This window comes from Oncorhynchus clarkii, chromosome 12, assembly GCF_045791955.1.
Source record: "Oncorhynchus clarkii lewisi isolate Uvic-CL-2024 chromosome 12, UVic_Ocla_1.0, whole genome shotgun sequence".
Taxonomy (NCBI): Eukaryota; Metazoa; Chordata; class Actinopteri; order Salmoniformes; family Salmonidae; genus Oncorhynchus; species Oncorhynchus clarkii.
In genome coordinates this window covers 80,648,285-80,666,601 of record NC_092158.1, presented here as the reverse complement: position 1 = coordinate 80,666,601, position 18,317 = coordinate 80,648,285, and the positions used below count along the sequence as shown (strand labels likewise).

The 18,317-nt window shown below is 44.7% G+C and overlaps 1 protein-coding gene across 2 annotated transcripts in view; it reads left to right on the top strand.

Moving 5' to 3' along the window:
- Positions 1 to 18,317, top strand: part of LOC139421440 (RNA binding protein fox-1 homolog 3-like) — a 407,216-nt gene that overhangs the window by 140,507 nt on the left and 248,392 nt on the right. The window contains exons 1-2 of one of the 2 annotated variants that reach the window (XM_071172350.1): positions 1,672 to 1,689; positions 1,989 to 2,044. The gene's annotated coding sequence lies outside the window, so the exon portion shown is untranslated. Of the gene's footprint in view, positions 1 to 1,671; positions 1,690 to 1,988; positions 2,045 to 18,317 lie in introns of those variants that run through there. The other variant, XM_071172349.1, reaches the window with a different exon arrangement.

Genomic DNA, 18,317 nt, shown 5'->3' with positions numbered 1-18,317 from the left:
TTTGATGGTGTCTTAGGGCGGAATGGAGGCGGGCGAGGGCAGGCAAACGGATAGAATAGAGTATACAAGACATTAAGACAAGGAAACGAGCTGTAGGGCGGTGAGGTAAGCCTAAAGCACATCCGGTACTTGGAAATTTTACCCCATGCTTCAAAGGACTGCGTTTTACAAGGGCCTTTGAATTTATAGGAATTCTACAGCAGCTGGCTGGCAAGTCTATTGTTTTCTCTAGTGCCATTCATGTTGAATGATTTGATAGCGTAGCAATGCATATGAGAGGTATGAGAAAATAAACATGATCAAACACCAGTGAGCAGTCAGAAGAGATTTAGATTATTTTGTTGTCATGACTTTCACTTGAACATGCCTGTCTCTCTACGATTAATCCTCACAAAGAAAGACAATCCTCGGGGCTAGCCTACATGTTTATGCTGTAACAAGGTTGTTTGTGTAGATGTTTGTTAGCGTGCACCTTGGGTAGCAGTTAGTCATGTTTGAATATGGCTTTAATTAGCCCTGTGTATTCCAGCAGCAGCAGCTCAGAGCCCTCTGTCCACAGCCCCCCCCCCCCCCCCCCCCCCCACCACCACCACCGTCCTCTCTGCTGCGCTACTAATAGTGTCCTGTCCTCTCTCCTCCTCTCCTCTCCCCTCCTCTCCTCTCTCCTCCTCTCCTCTCCTCCTCCCAGGAACATCAGCGCTCTGTGTGGTTAAGATAATAGCAGCTCACACTAAAGATGTTAATTGAGGGGAGATAAAGTGTGGAGGTTGGTAGATGAGGGATGTGGGGATGCTGTGTGTGTGTGTGTGTGTGTGTGTGTGTGTGTGTGTGTGTGTGTGTGTGTGTGTGTGTGTGTGTGTTAATATTAAGTTGTGGTGTTCCACTACCAACTAGGCTCCTAAATAAACCTCTGTCACACCAGGCGAGGTGTGATAAATCTGGAGGGATTATGATAACTGTGAGTTGTTCCTCCCTCCTTGAATCAGACAGGAAGGTGTGGCAGCAGTGGGGTCTGGTGAGGTCTGTCTCAGGGTCTGGTGAGGTCTGTCGCAAGGTGGGCTGAAGACTCGGGGAAGTGTTTGGCCAACTGAAATGTGTAGCGGGCAGGCAGGCAGGTGGGTAGGCGGGCAGGATGGCAGGCGCTAGGCAAGTGGGCGGACGTGTAGGCACTCAATGTGGGTAGAACACAGGGGAAGCAGAGATGGAGTAATCTGACCAAGCAGCTGAAGTGACAGAAGCTACATTAATAGAGGCATATGTCTGGAGCACAGAGAGACGGAAAGAGAGAGAAAACAGACACTGTACCAGCCTGAGAGAGAGGGAAGAGAGAGAGCGAGAGAGAAAGGGTGAGGGGTAAACAGAAAACAGCGCCAGCCTCTGTAATTGCCTCAATGCCACTGGGAATGCTCTCATTCATTTGAAGCAGGCTGTATTCTCGCTCTCTCTTTCTCTTTTTTCACAATTGAGGGGAGGGGGGGATGTAGTGGGTGGGATTGAGGTGCGTGGGGTGGAGTTGGGTGGGTGATCCGTGTGCAATCCTCAGTGTGTGATGCTAACGTATGGCTATGAGTGCGATAGCTCCCCTGTGCTGAATCTCCTCTAACATCAGCGTGAGGACCAGTCCATGGCTGTGGCCTGGGTAGAGGAGAGCACAGCACAGCGCTGTGGAAAAGTGAGGGCGATAAGGAGGTAGGCGGACTGCAGCTCAGACCTGTCAGATGTGATCGCGCACCGGAGCGCTCCGCATGTGTCTGTCTCTTTTTATATTTCCCTAAGACAGCCCACCTCTTCACGCCCCCCTCTCTTCTTTTTCTCTCCTCCTCTGCGCTCTGTTTTTTTTCTACCTTCCTCGAGGAATTCTTTATTTCTTTATGTCTTGTGTGGCGCGTGCGTTGGATGATGTGCCCCCTCCTCCTTCCTCTTTTCTCCTCCTCTCTCTTTGCCGCTTTCACAGCCTAGTTTTCTTTTTTTCTCAATCTTGTGTGCAGGTTGTATCTGACAGAGAGAGGACCACCTCCACGCTCCAGCCCCGCTCCAACCCACTGTGAGTATTCTTATGCTAATTTTCCATCTCCATCTTTCCCATCGTCGGTTTGTCTTTTATTTTCAACCCTTTTATGTTCTCGACCGCGGTGCACTGAGAACGTGGCGGCTGCGACAGAGAGAAAGGAGGAGAGGGAGAGAAAGAGGGAAGGAGGGAAGAGAGAGGATAAATAGTGCTGTGAGAGAAGTAGCTAGTGCTGTGTAGGGGTTTCTCTGAGGATGGTGGAATGGCTGAGGGGGTAGAGGAGGGGGCGGGTCTTGATGTGGTAGATGGTTCTGTGTGTGAATGGTTGGGATGTTGTTGACGACAGTTAGCGTGGAGCGGGTCAGCACACTCAACACTGGGGTCTCTATTTTACCTTAACTTCTCACTTTCCATATTGACTGACTCTTCTGTTTTGATATTGAGGCTTTTCTGTTTCCTACTGTGTTCCTGTTACCACTACCGAGAGGGGTCCACTGTTGTCATTTGAACAGTGGATATGTGTACGATAAACAGAGATTTAAGAATAATATTTATGGGTGTGTGTGTGTTCAAACAAGTCTGTATTCTCTATGGGCGATCATATGTGAGTGTATTTTTATTGTGTGTGTGTGTGTTTATTTATGGGTGAACCAGTGGAGGCTGCTGAGGAGAGGATGGATAATAATGGCTGGAATGCAGCGAATGGAATGGCATCATATACCTGGAGACCATGTGGTTGATGTATTTGATACCATTCCACTAATTCCACTCCAGCCATTACTACGAGACCATCCTCCCCAATTAAGGTGCCACCAACATATGTGTGTGTATTTTCAGTCTGTTTGTAGCTGTATTTCTTTGTCCATGCGTGGCCACATGGGAGTGCATGAATATCCATGTTCATTTGCATACGCGTGTACATCGTAGTCCTACATGTGGGACTATGTATGCACGTGTTTGTGTACAGTTTATGCGTTCACCAAACGTGTGAAGTGTATTTGTATCACAAATGTGTAGAGATCAGTATGCTAGTGTCCATACCCACCTGCTGTCCCGTGTGTGTGTGTGATGCGTGCTGTGTGTATGTGGACCAGATGAAGAGTGGGTGTTCTCTGTGTGGGGCTGAGATAGACAGTACCATGCCTCATCACTATGTCAAGACTAATGGCCACACAGGTCAGCAGGGGTGGACACAGAGTTGGCCATGTAGACCGATGTATGTCAGCACAACAACACCTTTCTCTCAGGCCTGGATAACAATAGGCCTTAGTGTAGTTCACTACATGTGCATACAATAAGGACTAACAGAAAACCTCTGCTTTCTAATGTAAGGAAATATACTGGATATTCAGCAGACAAAATGCAGGGAAAAGTCTGTTGTAGATTCAGTTGACATTTGGATATAGATTGATCTGAAGATGGCAATTAAGCAAAATCCAGAAGCTAGACATCTGGTGAGGCGGAGGATGCTATTGGCTGGCAGAGGATTACCATTTTAGTCCCATTTTCACATGATGAACCCCAGAATGGATTATCTCACCATGCTAAACAGTGGCTGTTGCAAATGTGATGTATGAAAGAGGTTTGCGCGTCCTTGTGTTATTTGTCCATTTCCGTGACCCGGCAGGTGCTCGGTGATGTAGTATTGGTCTGATTAATGATAATCAGGTCTAACATGTCCGTTCACATGCAGACAGACCAGCTTTTTCTGGCCCTTATGAAAATGAATAGTCACCTCAAATCCCTAGAACGATAGCAGGCTGTCGACGAGCGCCGCTTTCTAAAGGGAGTCGATACAAATGAGAACCATTCCGCCAATTACAGAAGATTAGGTTCCCCTCCACCAATCTGAATCCTTAAAGCCCTTATGTTTGTACAGCTCTGTGTGTGGAATGGAATTCAGACACAAGATCTGAGCAGAATAGCAATAAAAAGAAGGTAAAAAGGTCTGAGTGAAACTCTGTGGTAAAGAGACGAGTTAAAGCACATGATAATTGACACAGTAGTGTGTTGCGCTTGGCTGTAATTAAGTGAGCAACAGAGGTTGTCAGTTGTAAGGAGGATAGAACAGACTATCCTGGTGTATTTAACACACTAGTGCATTTATCATGTCATTCTATGCTTTACAGAGGGTGCTTCTGGGATAGCCTGGCTTTCTTTGCTTCATTTATCTGGGTCTTGTGCTTTATAGCTCCTGTTAGAGCCTTTGTACTGGTTCTTGATCCCAATGTACACAACGGAAAGTATGAAACTATTGTCTCCGGGGGCCCTCGGAAAAGCTGATCTTCTATTTTTAGTCTGAGGCTTCTCCTCATTGTAGCCTCGGTAGCATGCCTACGTCTGACGGTTGTGCCATAAAGTATCTGTGCTTCATCCCCGCCAAGCCGGCAGCCGGAGACAACTCTCACCCACACATTAGTGATCTATGAGCCATATAACACAGGGCCCTGCACTACCTCCTGGAATACCACAGCTGTGTCACCCTCTCCGTGTGATAGCACCTATAGCGGTGAGAGCTCAATATTAGCGTAATGCGCTAACCCTTTATTTCGCATCACTCACCACCACTTATCACAGAGCTAGACACCAACCGGGACATACTGAACAAAAAAATATCCTAAAGATAAAAATCACATTTCACTAGAGGGTGTTTGTGTGACAGTGATTTATGCTGTGAGCATCTTGCCACCTCATTGAGATGGGAGTGAGTTCTGGGTGGCTAAATCAATTTGTGCAAAGGCCGTCGGTGCTAGTATTGGTTTCGTGATATGATCTTTGTTGTCCATTTTTTTAGAGGTCAGTGCAGATGCAATGACAAGGGCAAAGAACCTGAGCTCTACTCTCTGTTTCTGAGCTGGCAAACCATCCCCCACCAGGGAATTGTGGGAAAAGGAAGCTTTGGTTCTAAAGAGTATATGTTTTGTCAGGGTTCAAACCGAACGTAACGTCCATTCCATTGCCAGTTCATTTCCTCCCAGTCAGATCTTGATGGAATGTCTGAGGTTAGACACCAGAATGGTCCTTACATTAGTCACTGTAATTACTCAGTGATTGTGACACAGATCTCCAAGGCGTGCCAAGAGTCATGTAGTAGTAGTAATAGCTAGCTAGCAGAGAAAGGGCAGAGAGAGCGGGGGTGATAATACTATAATGCTGGTAGTGGATGGAGGAATCTGACACCAGCAGGCCAGATGTTAGAGAGCCGTGGACAGGAAGAGAATATATATCCTGTAAGGTGTGTCATCATGTCACATGATCCATCCCTGCTGATTCAGCCTCTTGGTCTTCTGTTCTCACAACTAGGCCTAAAACCGACCCACTACTTTGCAGTCTTCCCCATATGAATCACACTCAGACCAAGGTCATGAATTTGATTATACCTTGTTTTAAGACGTTATATTGAGCAATGTTAACTATTGCACAAATTACATAGGAATTGCTCATCAGTTGCCAACGGATCAACTCCATGAAATTATAAAGCAGTTACTAAATCACAACCATGTATCAATATGTCAGTGCACTGTTCTTACTAGAGTATTCACAGTGTTCCTACACATCCAGTGTGTTCATAACAAATTATTCTAAATGAGAGGAAGAGAAGAATGACATTAAGTAGCACTGCACCATGGTGTTCAAACTGTGTTGTTGTGCATGCAGAGAAGTGTAGCTAGCTATGCTTTGTGTTCAGTTTCTAAAAGGTCTCCTATGATGTATGCTATCTACTAGCTGGCTAATCAACCCCAGCTGCAAAACTTTACATTGTTGGTCATAACAGGTGGGAGGGGACAAAGGTCCCACACATGTAAATCCATCCTCTCTTATCTCCAATTGCCTTTCATTTTCCTACATTGCCTGCTGCCGAGCATCATGGGGAATAAGACGCTGAGACACATTTTTAATTAAGTGCAGTTTTAGCTTCATTGAATTTATAAAAACACAATGGGAGAAAAGAGAGAGGTATTTTTCCTGTCTCATTAATCACAGTGCTACCATGTCTGATACGGTGGTACAGGGAAGAGAACCAGGCTGCAACTGTGGAGTGGAATATTTGAACATCTCAGCACTGATGTGTGCAAAGCGGTGTTTGTCTGCAGGGTAGGCTTTGAAATTTCATCCACTCCAGCCCTTTTAACTCGGCAGAGGGAATGTGTGTCTCGCTCTAGTTGGCCAGTGGCTGTTACGGGGGCTCCGTGCCCCCACCCCCCCTCTCCCCCTTCTCCATCTCCCCCCTCTTCACCACCATTCCATGACCTGCTCTGTGTCAGATAGTTTAATGTGAAATTGCTTTTCTTTCAAATTTCCCCCTGGAAACGCAGGTCACTGCAAAATGTTACATCTCATAATGGCATGTTATTGTTGTTCTTTCATATGAGTCCTTGCCTTAGAAGTGGAGGATTCCAGTGGCATGCTAAGGTTACAGACAGCTGTTTCTCCCTGCCCCGCTCCTGCCCGTCTCTGATTCCACGCAAAGCTTTCAGTCGTGCCCATGGTAACCCTGCTGAAAAATGGATCAACACCACTCTATGATTACTCTATACATTAGCGGGACTTAAATTTAATTTGTTGGCAGGGCCCGGCGGTAAAGCTATGGGCCTGGCCTATCAGAGGCACTTTGTAAAGGCCCTGGAAGAGCCTCCTGGGGTGATCCTATCAGTCAGACACACTGACTGTCAGCAGACACGCTCTGTTAGTCAGCAGCACTGTGGCCCTCACACGCCCAGACGCTGGCGCTCAGCGCTCCACTGGGGCAGGGCTGTGGGCATCGTGGCTCCCCACCTGCCAATCAAACACCCAGCCAGGACCACGACCTCTGGCCCCCTGTTGAAATGGATGCTCTTCAACAGGTGATCCAACAGACAAGACTATATACCCATAGCAAGGCCACAGCACCAGTAGACATATAGTACTGTAATGCTAGCACAGTACACTTATTATGTTAGCAAATCCTGATGGGGTATTTGACCTTAACTATGTATGGTCATTAGCCTTTATGATTCACCTGAATCTAAAGCTACTGCTGGTATCTCTTAGGTGGCTATAACATGACCATACATACTGTGAAGGAGAAGGTATGTCTAACTGTAAAGGGTTTCACTGAAAATGTCTAATGTGTTGAGACCAAAAGCCTTTTCTCCCCAGCAGTCAAGGAGAAAGGGTTGTTGCTAGTTGGTGTATATATGCATTTCTCTTGCCTTTTGAAATGTGTAGCTAGTATTTTTAGCTTTGCATTTTCATCTCCCTGAATGGCTGGCAAAATGGCTTGAGCTCAGGCCTGTCTAGGCTGCTTTTATCAGAGCTCACAGTCACAGTACAGGCAGAAAAAAATTATGTTTTTAGAGGTTTCACCTGGTTAAAAAAACAACAAGAAGCACTTACACTGCTGTGCGGCTTTAATTGGGATCCATTTTCATTTCAAACGTTTTTAAATATCTGGAATGGAACACACACTGTAAAGTGCTGTACAAATCTTCCCAGATACATTACTTTGACCTCAGAGTCAGATTGGTTCAAGGCATATGTGTTCATAACATGTACCTTGGAACATAATAGCCCAGCTCCACCATTCAACACAGAACCATGTAGTGGCCCTTACTCACAATATAACGTGAGACGGGAGTCAAAGGTTGACAATGACTTTCAGTTCTGTCAGACTTCAATGAATAGGGAAGCAGGGACATGCATATATCTGTGGAGAAATGCAATTTTCGATTTCATATTTCATGTTTGATAATCTCTGTGTCAAACCAGACTAACCAGACTCCTCACCTGTTACCTTACACTCTTAGAAAAAAATGTGCTATCTAGAATAGAGGTCGACCGATTATGATTTTTCAACACCGATAACGATTATTGGAGGACCAAAAAAAGCCGATATCGAATAATCGGCCGATTTAAAAAATATATATAATTTGTAATAATGACAATTACAACAATACTGAATGAACACTTATTTTAACTTAATATAATACATCAATAAAATCATAGACTTAGTTATAAGATGATAACACACAGAAATACAAGCCTTAGGTCATTAATATGGTCGAATCCGGAAACGATCACAAGACATTTATTCTTTCAGTGAAATACGGAACCGTTTCGTATTTTATCTAACGGGTGGCATCCATCAGTCTAAATATTCCTGTTACATTGCACAACCTTCAATGTTATGTCATAATTACGTAAAATTCTGGCAAATTAGGCGACCCAAACTGTTGCATATACCCTGACTCTGCGTGCAATGAACGCAAGAGAAGTGACACAATTTCACCTGGTTAATATTGCCTGCTAACCTGGATTTCTTTTAGCTAAATATGCAGGTTTAAAAATATATACTTCTGTGTATTGATTTTAAGAAAGGCATTGATGTTTATGGTTAGGTACACATTGGAGCAACGATACGCACCGCATCGATTATATGCAATGCAGGACACGCTAGATAAACTAGTAATATCATCAACCATGTGTAGTTAACTAGTGATTATGATTGATTGATTGTTTTTTGTAAGATAAGTTTAATGCTAGCTAGCAACTTACATTGGTTTACTGCATTCGAATAACAGGCAGTCTCCTCGTGCAGTGCAATGTAATCAGGTGGTTAGAGCGTTGGACTAGTTAACTGTAAGGTTGCAAGATTGAATCCCCCGAGCTGACAAGGTAAAAACCTGTTGTTCTGCCCCTGAACGAGGCAGTTAACCCACCATTCCTAGCCGTCATTGAAAATAAGGATGTGTTCTTAACTGACTTGCTAGTTAAATAAAGATGAAATAAAGGTGTAAAACAGTTTTTTTTTTTTATCGGCCAAATCGGTGTCCAAATTTCTGATTGTTATGAAAACTTGAAATCGGCCATGCCGATTAATCGGTCGACCTCTAATCTAGAACCTAAAATGGTTATTTCGCTGTCCTCGGAAGGAGAACCCTTTAATAAAGAACCCGTTTTGGTTCCAGGTAGAAAGAACCCTTTTGGTTCAAAGTAGAACTATTTTGGGTTCCATGTAGAACCCTTACCACAGAGGGTTCTACATGGAATTTAAAAGGGTTCTACCTGGAACCAAAAAAAGTTATCCTATGGGGACAGCCGAAAAACCCTTTTGGCACCCATTTTTCTAAGAGTGTAAACTTAACCATTCATTCATTCATTCATTTGATCAATTAATGGCACCCAGAGGACGCAATGGAGACACATCCGTCCCCCAGTGACACGTGAAATATAGACTGATAATGCCTCTGCTTCCTTAACACTGCTCACCACCACCTCTCTGTCTGACAGGCTGGCCTACCGCCTGTGTCATAATGAGAGGATCTCCACTCCGTCAATTAGGTGTACCTTAAGATGCTGTCTGAACTTCTGTGAGGTACACAGGGAAAAAAGCCCCAGATGAAGGATTTGCCCTAGACTCAGGGGAACCGAGGAGCGCTTTCCCCTTTGTGTGCAAATAACATTCGGCGGAACGTCAGCTCTTTCCGCCGTCCGATTCAGAGCCATCCCAGTGTTTCTTCCTTTTCTTCTGATGGCTGGGTGTGTATTAGATCTGTCCCTGAGGCGGGGTTACAGAGAAGAGCATCTCAGCATAAATACCAGCTATCTCCACCACCACGATCTACCTCCACCATCACCACCACCTACCTCCACCACCACCACCTACCTCCTCCACCACCACCTACCTCCTCCACCACCACCTACCTCCACCACCACCTACCTCCACCACCACCACCTACATCCACCACCACCACCTACCTCCTCCACCACCACCTACCTCCTCCTCCACCACCACGATCTACCTCCACCATCACCACCACCACCTACCTCCACCACCACCACCTACCTCCACCACCACCTACCTCCTCCACCACCACCTACCTCCACCACCACCTACCTCCACCACCACCACCTACATCCACCACCACCACCTACCTCCTCCACCACCACCTACCTCCTCCTCCACCACCACGATCTACCTCCACCATCACCACCACCACCTACCTCCACCACCACCACCTACCTCCTCCACCACCACCTACCTCCACCACCACCACCTACTCCACCACCACCACCTACCTCCTCCACCTACCTCCACCACCACCACCTACCTCCTCCACCACCACCTACAGCCACCATCACTACCACCTACCTCCACCACCAACACATACCTCCACCACCAACACATACCTCCTCCACCACCACCACCACCTACCTCCTCCACCACCACCACCACCTACCTCCACCACCAACACCTACCTCCACCACCACCTACCTCCACCACCAACACCTAACACCACCAACATCTACCTCCACTACCTCCACCACCAACACCTACCACCACCACCATCTACCTCCACCACCACCACCACCACCACCACCTACCTCCACCACCACCTACCTCCACCAACACCTACCTCCACCACCAACACCTACCACCACCTACCTCCACCACCAACACCAACAACCTCCACCACCAACACCTACCACCACCACCACCACCTACCTCCACCACCAACACCACCACCTACTTCCACCACCACCACTTACCTCCACCAGCCTCTTAGAGGGAGATGAGGAGAAGCTCTGTCATTGTCTCTCCCTCTCAGTGGTTCACTTTGAATTATTTAATTACTTTGCTTGAGACTTGAGCAATTATACCTTGCGCTGCGTATCTGTTAATTATATCTGACCTCACGTTCCCGCTGTTCTATTAATTGTTCACCGAGATGACATTCTTAGATAACTGTCAGTGTCATATTCACATTGTACAGTACAATGTAATAGGAAGATGGAATAGGGAGATTTAATATTGCAGGTTGGTTCTGCGTAGCTGGGTAGCGGTTAGCGTTGCCTTCTTGCCGTCGTCCTTATTCCAGGTGGGGCCATAATGGTACTGATGCCCCCTGGTTCGTCCTCTTAACCCGAGACCTGCCACGGTTGCCATTGGTTACCCATGTGCCCCGGAACCCATGTGCACAGGAATGTTTTGTTAATTATAACTGATGTTCAGAGACCTCCAATCTCTGATCCCCCGTCCATGTTGTGCGCTGCATGCAGATGTTGCCAATGAATTTCAATCAGCCTGGCCCCTCTAACAACTGCATGCTTAAAACTCCTGGAGTACATGTCTCTACAACACACTCAGTGTTTATAACTCCTGGAGTACATGTCTCTACAACACACTCAGTGTTTATAACTCCTGGAGTACATGTCTCTACAACACACTCAGTGTTTATAACTCCTGGAGTACATGTCTCTACAACACACTCAGTGTTTATAACTCCTGGAGTACATGTCTCTACAACACACTCAGTGTTTAAAACTCCTGGAGTACATGTCTCTACAACACACTCAGTGTTTATAACTCCTGGAGTACATGTCTCTACAACACACTCAGTGTTTATAACTCCTGGAGTACATGTCTCTACAACACACTCAGTGTTTATAACTCCTGGAGTACATGTCTCTACAACACACTCAGTGTTTATAACTCCTGGAGTACATGTCTCTACAACACACTCAGTGTTTAAAACTCCTGGAGTACATGCCTCTACAACACACTCAGTGTTTAAAACTCCTGGAGTACATGTCTCTACAACACACTCAGTGTTTAAAACTCCTGGAGTACATGTCTCTACAACACACTCAGTGTTTAAAACTCCTGGAGTACATGTCTCTACAACACACTCAGTGTTTCTAGCCCAACTACATCCGTTGAGTGTTTGCAGATTAATTGCATCCATTCCCTAAAAGTGCTGTTTGAAATTGCTGCTGCTGTTGTTTTTTTGCTATTTTTTGTCTCCCTTTGCTACCCGTCATTCATTTTGGTAACCAACCCCTTCATTCATTTTGGTAAGCAACCCCTTCATTCATTTTAGTAAGCAACCCCTTCATTCATTTTAGTAAGCAACCCCTTCATTCATTGGTATTCAGCTTGAGGTGGCGCGAGCGGCAATCTGTTTAAGAGCGTGGAGGGGGGATTGCACCTTTCGGTTAAGGCTGCCTGGCCATCCTGGAGCGCTGGGTGCGTATGCTCGGACAGCTGGCCTTAGAGTTAGTGAGTGTCGCTGTGGAGGGACCCGGAGCTCAGTAACATGCCCTCCGGCCCTGCCTGCCTCCCTCCCTCCCTCCCTGCCTCCCTCCCTCCCTCCCTGCTTTCGTCCCTCCCCACCTGTCTGCCTGCATCGCTGCCCGGCTTGAGGGGAAGGGAGGGGTGTATGGCTGGAGCTGCAGCCACAATCCATTACTTTTACCTAAGCAAGGGGAGAAAAAGGAGGGAGAGAGAGATTGAGTTAAGGGCTAGGGCACCTCTGAGTCCTGTCTTCTGCATGCTAATTTAGCTAGCCGCTACGAGAAGGATCAGAATCCTCTGGCTGAGACGTGGCCTCTCAACCCATCAGGCCTGGATATCCCCTACCCCTTTGCATTACTATATAACAGCTACAGTGTGTTCTCTACAAATAGCTAGCAGACTAAAGTCAACCTCTATGATATGTAGAGAGATTTCTGCTCCGTGAAAAATGGAGCGAGAAAAATGTTGGATACACTGATCTTATTATCCATGACCATACTAATGATAACTCAAAAATGCAGAACTACTTTCACAAAATGCTCTCAGGTTTGGTTAATTGGTCTCAGTGATGGTATTTACGCTGGGGAATAGCTGGTTTATTTTAAACACGTTATTTCTTCATTAAACTTGTTTGACTTTTATGTGTGAGACCCTGGCACTGTAGTAGTTGCATAGTGCTGAAATGTAGTTGAATTATAATGGTTGAATTACGCTGTCCACCGTTACCGTCCACTGAATTGTCACATCTCCTGCCTTTCTTCAGTGGTCATTGTTCTGATTCCATCTCCCATGCAGGCTAGACAGTCAACCCGATGAGCGTTTGTCCCCGAGCAATGAGACGCAGGGTGATTGTGAGCCACTGCTGAAAGCTATCACTATCCGAGTGGAAAATACACATGACAACTGGTTTACAGGTTCCAAATGAGAACCCACCATGAACGGGGGAAAGCCACCCTGGATTGGTACACACCGACATTGATACATTTCACCAATGGTTCTGTGCTGAGATGTGTCTAATCTTTGCTGTGCCTCTCGGTGAGGTAGGACCCCAACACTCTCTCATTATTTGACAACAAAACATTCACAGTGTGTATTCAGCCGGGTTCAGCCAGCCACAATACACTCCGCACATACACAAGTCCCCTGTGTGGGATCATAAAGTGGCTCTATAGCCCAGCATTAAAGGGGCCGGCAGTTAAAATGCAGCCACATCCACTCCCCCACTTTAACCAGAGAGTGGTTGAATAGAGAACCAAATAAAACAGCCTGTCAATAGCCTTTAATTTTGAATAGAGAACAAATGCAATTCAATAGCCTGGTAATGGCCTACATTTTCCTCCAGACTCTTGATATTGATTTGATGGCTTAATTTGACTTTGGCAGGTGGGATGCGATTGGCAATGTATACAGCTGCATGCAATTTACCCCAAACAACACAATAAACAACAAATATGCAGTCGTTCGACAACAGAACTGTTTTCCTGGCACTGCATCCTGGGCCATCTGAATGTATTGGACCACATGGGGATCTGTTGGCAGGTCCAGGCTCCACGTTTACACCCAAAATGTTATTTTGATTTCACCGGCACTAAGATAATGTTTCATAACACACAGTCAGTCATAAATTAGCCCATCTGTCTGTTTGAGCGCCTCAGTATTCTTCAAATCTGTCTCTGTGTCTCCACGTGCTGGGTCTCTCTCTGTTCTCTCTATCTTCTCCCTTCTCTTTCTCCCTCTGTCTGCTTGACCACAGTGACTCGTTCTCGCTCCACACGGATTTACTGATGGCTGTCAGCTCAATGAGCTAGTTCTCCTGAGATTGCATTTGAGCCAGATTCCTGATCCTTCCTCTTCTTCCTCTTCCTCATTTTTTTTGCTCTTTCTCACTCCCTCTTACAGACACACGCACACACACACGCACGCACGCACGCACACACACACACACACACACACACACACACACACACACACACACACACAGAACATTATCCAGTTTGACTGCATTTCACAGCACGATATTCAAAATGAATCATTGGGAACTGTGTGAAAGTGAGTGGATGGTCTATGTGTCACTCACTCCCATCAGCTTATTCATATAGACGACTATGTGTCACTCACTCCCATCAGCTTATTCATATAGACGACTATACAATGAGTGCAGTCTGCAGCTGATTCCAGTCACATCAGCAACCCTAATGGAACCAGTCCCATTGGCTGACTACTGCATATTATGGGAAATCAATCTTCCTTTTTTATACAGCTTGGTCTATTATGCCAACATTGTCTTGAAAAGATGCCTTGTCTTATTTAACATGATATTTGATAGAGATATTTTTACCCTTAGTGAAACCGTACACAGATTATATATATATATATATAAAATGTAATTCAATATATATTAAAAAATATATATATACAGTGCTTTGCGAAAGTATTCGGCCCCCTTGAACTTTGCGACCTTTTGCCACATTTCAGGCTTCAAACATAAAGATATAAAACTGTATTTTTTTGTGAAGAATCAACAACAAGTGGGACACAATCATGAAGTGGAACGACATTTATGGGATATTTCAAACTTTTTTAACAAATCAAAAACTGAAAAATTGGGCGTGCAAAATTATTCAGCCCCCTTAAATTAATACTTTGTAGCGCCACCTTTTGCTGCGATTACAGCTGTAAGTCGCTTGGGGTATGTCTCTATCAGTTTTGCACATCGAGAGACTGAAATGTTTTCCCATTCCTCCTTGCAAAACAGCTCGAGCTCAGTGAGGTTGGATGGAGAGCATTTGTGAACAGCAGTTTTCAGTTCTTTCCACAGATTCTCGATTGGATTCAGGTCTGGACTTTGACTTGGCCATTCTAACACCTGGATATGTTTATTTTTGAACCATTCCATTGTAGATTTTGCTTTATGTTTTGGATCATTGTCTTGTTGGAAGACAAATCTCCGTCCCAGTCTCAGGTCTTTTTCAGACTCCATCAGGTTTTCTTCCAGAATGGTCCTGTATTTGGCTCCATCCATCTTCCCATCAATTTTAATCATCTTCCCTGTCCCTGCTGAAGAAAAGCAGGCCCAAACCATGATGCTGCCACCACCATGTTTGACAGTGGGCATGGTGTGTTCAAGGTGATGAGCTGTGTTGCTTTTACGCCAAACATAACGTTTTGCATTGTTGCCAAAAAGTTCAATTTTGGTTTCATCTGACCAGAGCACCTTCTTCCACATGTTTGGTGTGTCTCCTAGGTTTGGTGTGTCTCCTAAACTTTAAACAACACTTTTTATGGATATCTTTAAGAAATGGCTTTCTTCTTGCCACTCTTACATAAAGGCCAGATTTGTGCAATATACGACTGATTGTTGTCCTATGGACAGAGTCTCCCACCTCAGCTGTAGATCTCTGCAGTTCATCCAGAGTGATCATGGGCCTCTTGGCTGCATCTCTGATCAGTCTTCTCCTTGTATGAGCTGAAAGTTTAGAGGGACGGCCAGGTCTTGGTAGATTTGCAGTGGTCTGATACTCCTTCCATTTCAATATTATCGCTTGCACAGTGCTCCTTTGGATGTTTAAAGCTTGGGAAATCTTTTTGTATCCAAATCCGGCTTTAAACTTCTTCACAACAGTATCTCGGACCTGCCTGGTGTGTTCCTTGTTCTTCATGATGCTCTCTGCGCTTTTGACGGACCTCTGAGACTATCACAGTGCAGGTGCATTTATACGGAGACTTGATTACACACAGGTGGATTGTATTTATCATCATTAGTCATTTAGGTCAACATTGGATCATTCAGAGATCCTCACTGAACTTCTGGAGAGAGTTTGCTGCACTGAAAGTAAAGGGGCTGAATAATTTTGCACGCCCAATTTTTCAGTTTTTGATTTGTTAAAAAAGTTTGAAATATCCAATAAATGTCGTTCCACTTCATGATTGTGTCCCACTTGTTGTTGATTCTTCACAAAAAAATACAGTTTTATATCTTTATGTTTGAAGCCTGAAATGTGGCAAAAGGTCGCAAAGTTCAAGGGGGCCGAATACTTTCGCAAGGCACTGTATATATATATATACAGTGGGGCAAAAAAGTATTTAGTCAGCCACCAATTGTGCAAGTTCTCCCACTTAAAAAGATGAGAGAGGCCTGTAATTTTCATCATATGTACAATTCAACTATGACAGACAAAATGAGAAAAAAATCCAGAAAATCACATTGTAGGATTTTTAATGAATTTATTTGCAAATTATGGTGGAAAATAAATATTTGGTCACCTACAAACAAGCAAGATTTCTGGCTCTCACAGACCTGTAACTTCTTCTTTAAGAGGCTCCTCTGTCCTCCACTCGTTACCTGTATTAATGGCACCTGTTTGAACTTGTTATCAGTATAAAAGACACTGTCCACAACCTCAAACAGTCACACTCCAAACTCCACTATGACCAAGACCAAAGAGCTGTCAAAGGACACCAGAAACAAAATTGTAGACCTGCACCAGGCTGGGAAGACTGAATCTGCAATAGGTAAGCAGCTTGGTTTGAAGAAATCAACTGTGGGAGCAATTATTAGGAAATGGAAGACATACAAGACCACTGATAATCTCCCTCGATCTGGGGCTCCACGCAAGATCTCACCCCGTGGGGTCAAAATGATCACAAGAACGGTGAGCAAAAATTTCAGAACCACACGGGGGGACCTAGTGAATGACCTGCAGAGAGCTGGGACCAAAGTAACAAAGCCTACCATCAGTAACACACTACGCCGCCAGGGACTCAAATCCTGCAGTGCCAGACATGTCCCCCTGCTTAAGCCAGTACATGTCCAGGCCCGTCTGACGTTTGCTAGAGAGCATTTGGATGATCCAGAAGAAGATTGGGAGAATGTCATATGGTCAGATGAAACCAAAATATAACTTTTTGGTAAAAACTCAACTCGTCGTGTTTGGAGGACAAAGAATGCTGAGTTGCATCCAAAGAACACCATCCCTTCTGTGAAGCATGGGGTGGAAACATCATGCTTTGGGGTTGTTTTTCTGCAAAGGGACCAGGACGACTGATCCGTGTAAAGGAAAGAATGAATGGGGCCATGTATCGTTAGATTTTGAGTGAAAACCTCCTTCCATCAGCAAGGGCATTGAAGATGAAACGTGGCTGGGTCTTTCAGCATGACAATGATCCCAAACACACCGCCCGGGCAAAGAAGGAGTGGCTTCGTAAGAAGCATTTCAAGGTCCTGGAGTGGTCTAGCCAGTCTCCAGATCTCAACCCCATAGAAAATCTTTGGAGGGAGTTGAAAGTCCCTGTTGCCCAGCAACAGCCCCAAAACATCACTGCTCTAGAGGAGATCTGCATGGAGGAATGGGCCAAAATACCAGCAACAGTGTGTGAAAACCTTGTGAAGACTTACAGAAAACGTTTACCCTCTGTCATTGCCAACAAAGGGTATATAACAAAGTATTGAGATAAACTTTTGTTATTGACCACATACTTATTTTCCACCATAATTTGCAAATAACTTCATAAAAAATCCTACAATGTGATTTTCTGGATTTTTTTTCTCATTTTGTCTGTCATAGTTGAAGTGTACCTATGATGAACATTACAGGCCTATCTCATATTTTTAAGTGGGAGAACTTGCACAGTTGGTGGCTGACTAAGTACTTTTTTGCCCCACTGTATAAATATATATATATATTTTTTCTATATTGAATTACATTTTGAAAAATAGTTGTATTGTTTTATCAAGGTATTTATTGACATAGTATAAATCTATACTGAAAAATAAAGTGCTACCAGCATTTGTGTTAAGTAGGAATGAAATTCTGTGTAATTATTTTTCCAATGGCTGCCATTTTCATTAGTGTATTTCTCCAGACATTCCATACAGAACAGGCTACTGTACGTCTCACAGTACAGGAATACAGACTTGTTAAGCTCTCTCTCATCTGGTAGGTGTGCCGCCACCCGTCCTCTGTCTCTTTCTTGTCATCAAAGGGGAGGGGAGAAGTCTTTACACAAGAAGACTCCTAGTGATTGTGCCTCTTAAGTCTTACCTTGGTGAACAGTTTTGATCAGTGTCTGAATATTTAATATATAATTTCAATGGGAGACGGGTTTGAGGGAGTTAAATCCTCAGTAGAGAATCAAAGCCTGTCTGGCTCATGTCATACTAATGATCTTTTTCTTCTCTGTCGCTGTCAAAACAGAAGCACTTCTTTCATTGTTTTTAATGTTGTTTTCTCTTCCCTCCCTCCTTCCCTCACAAGT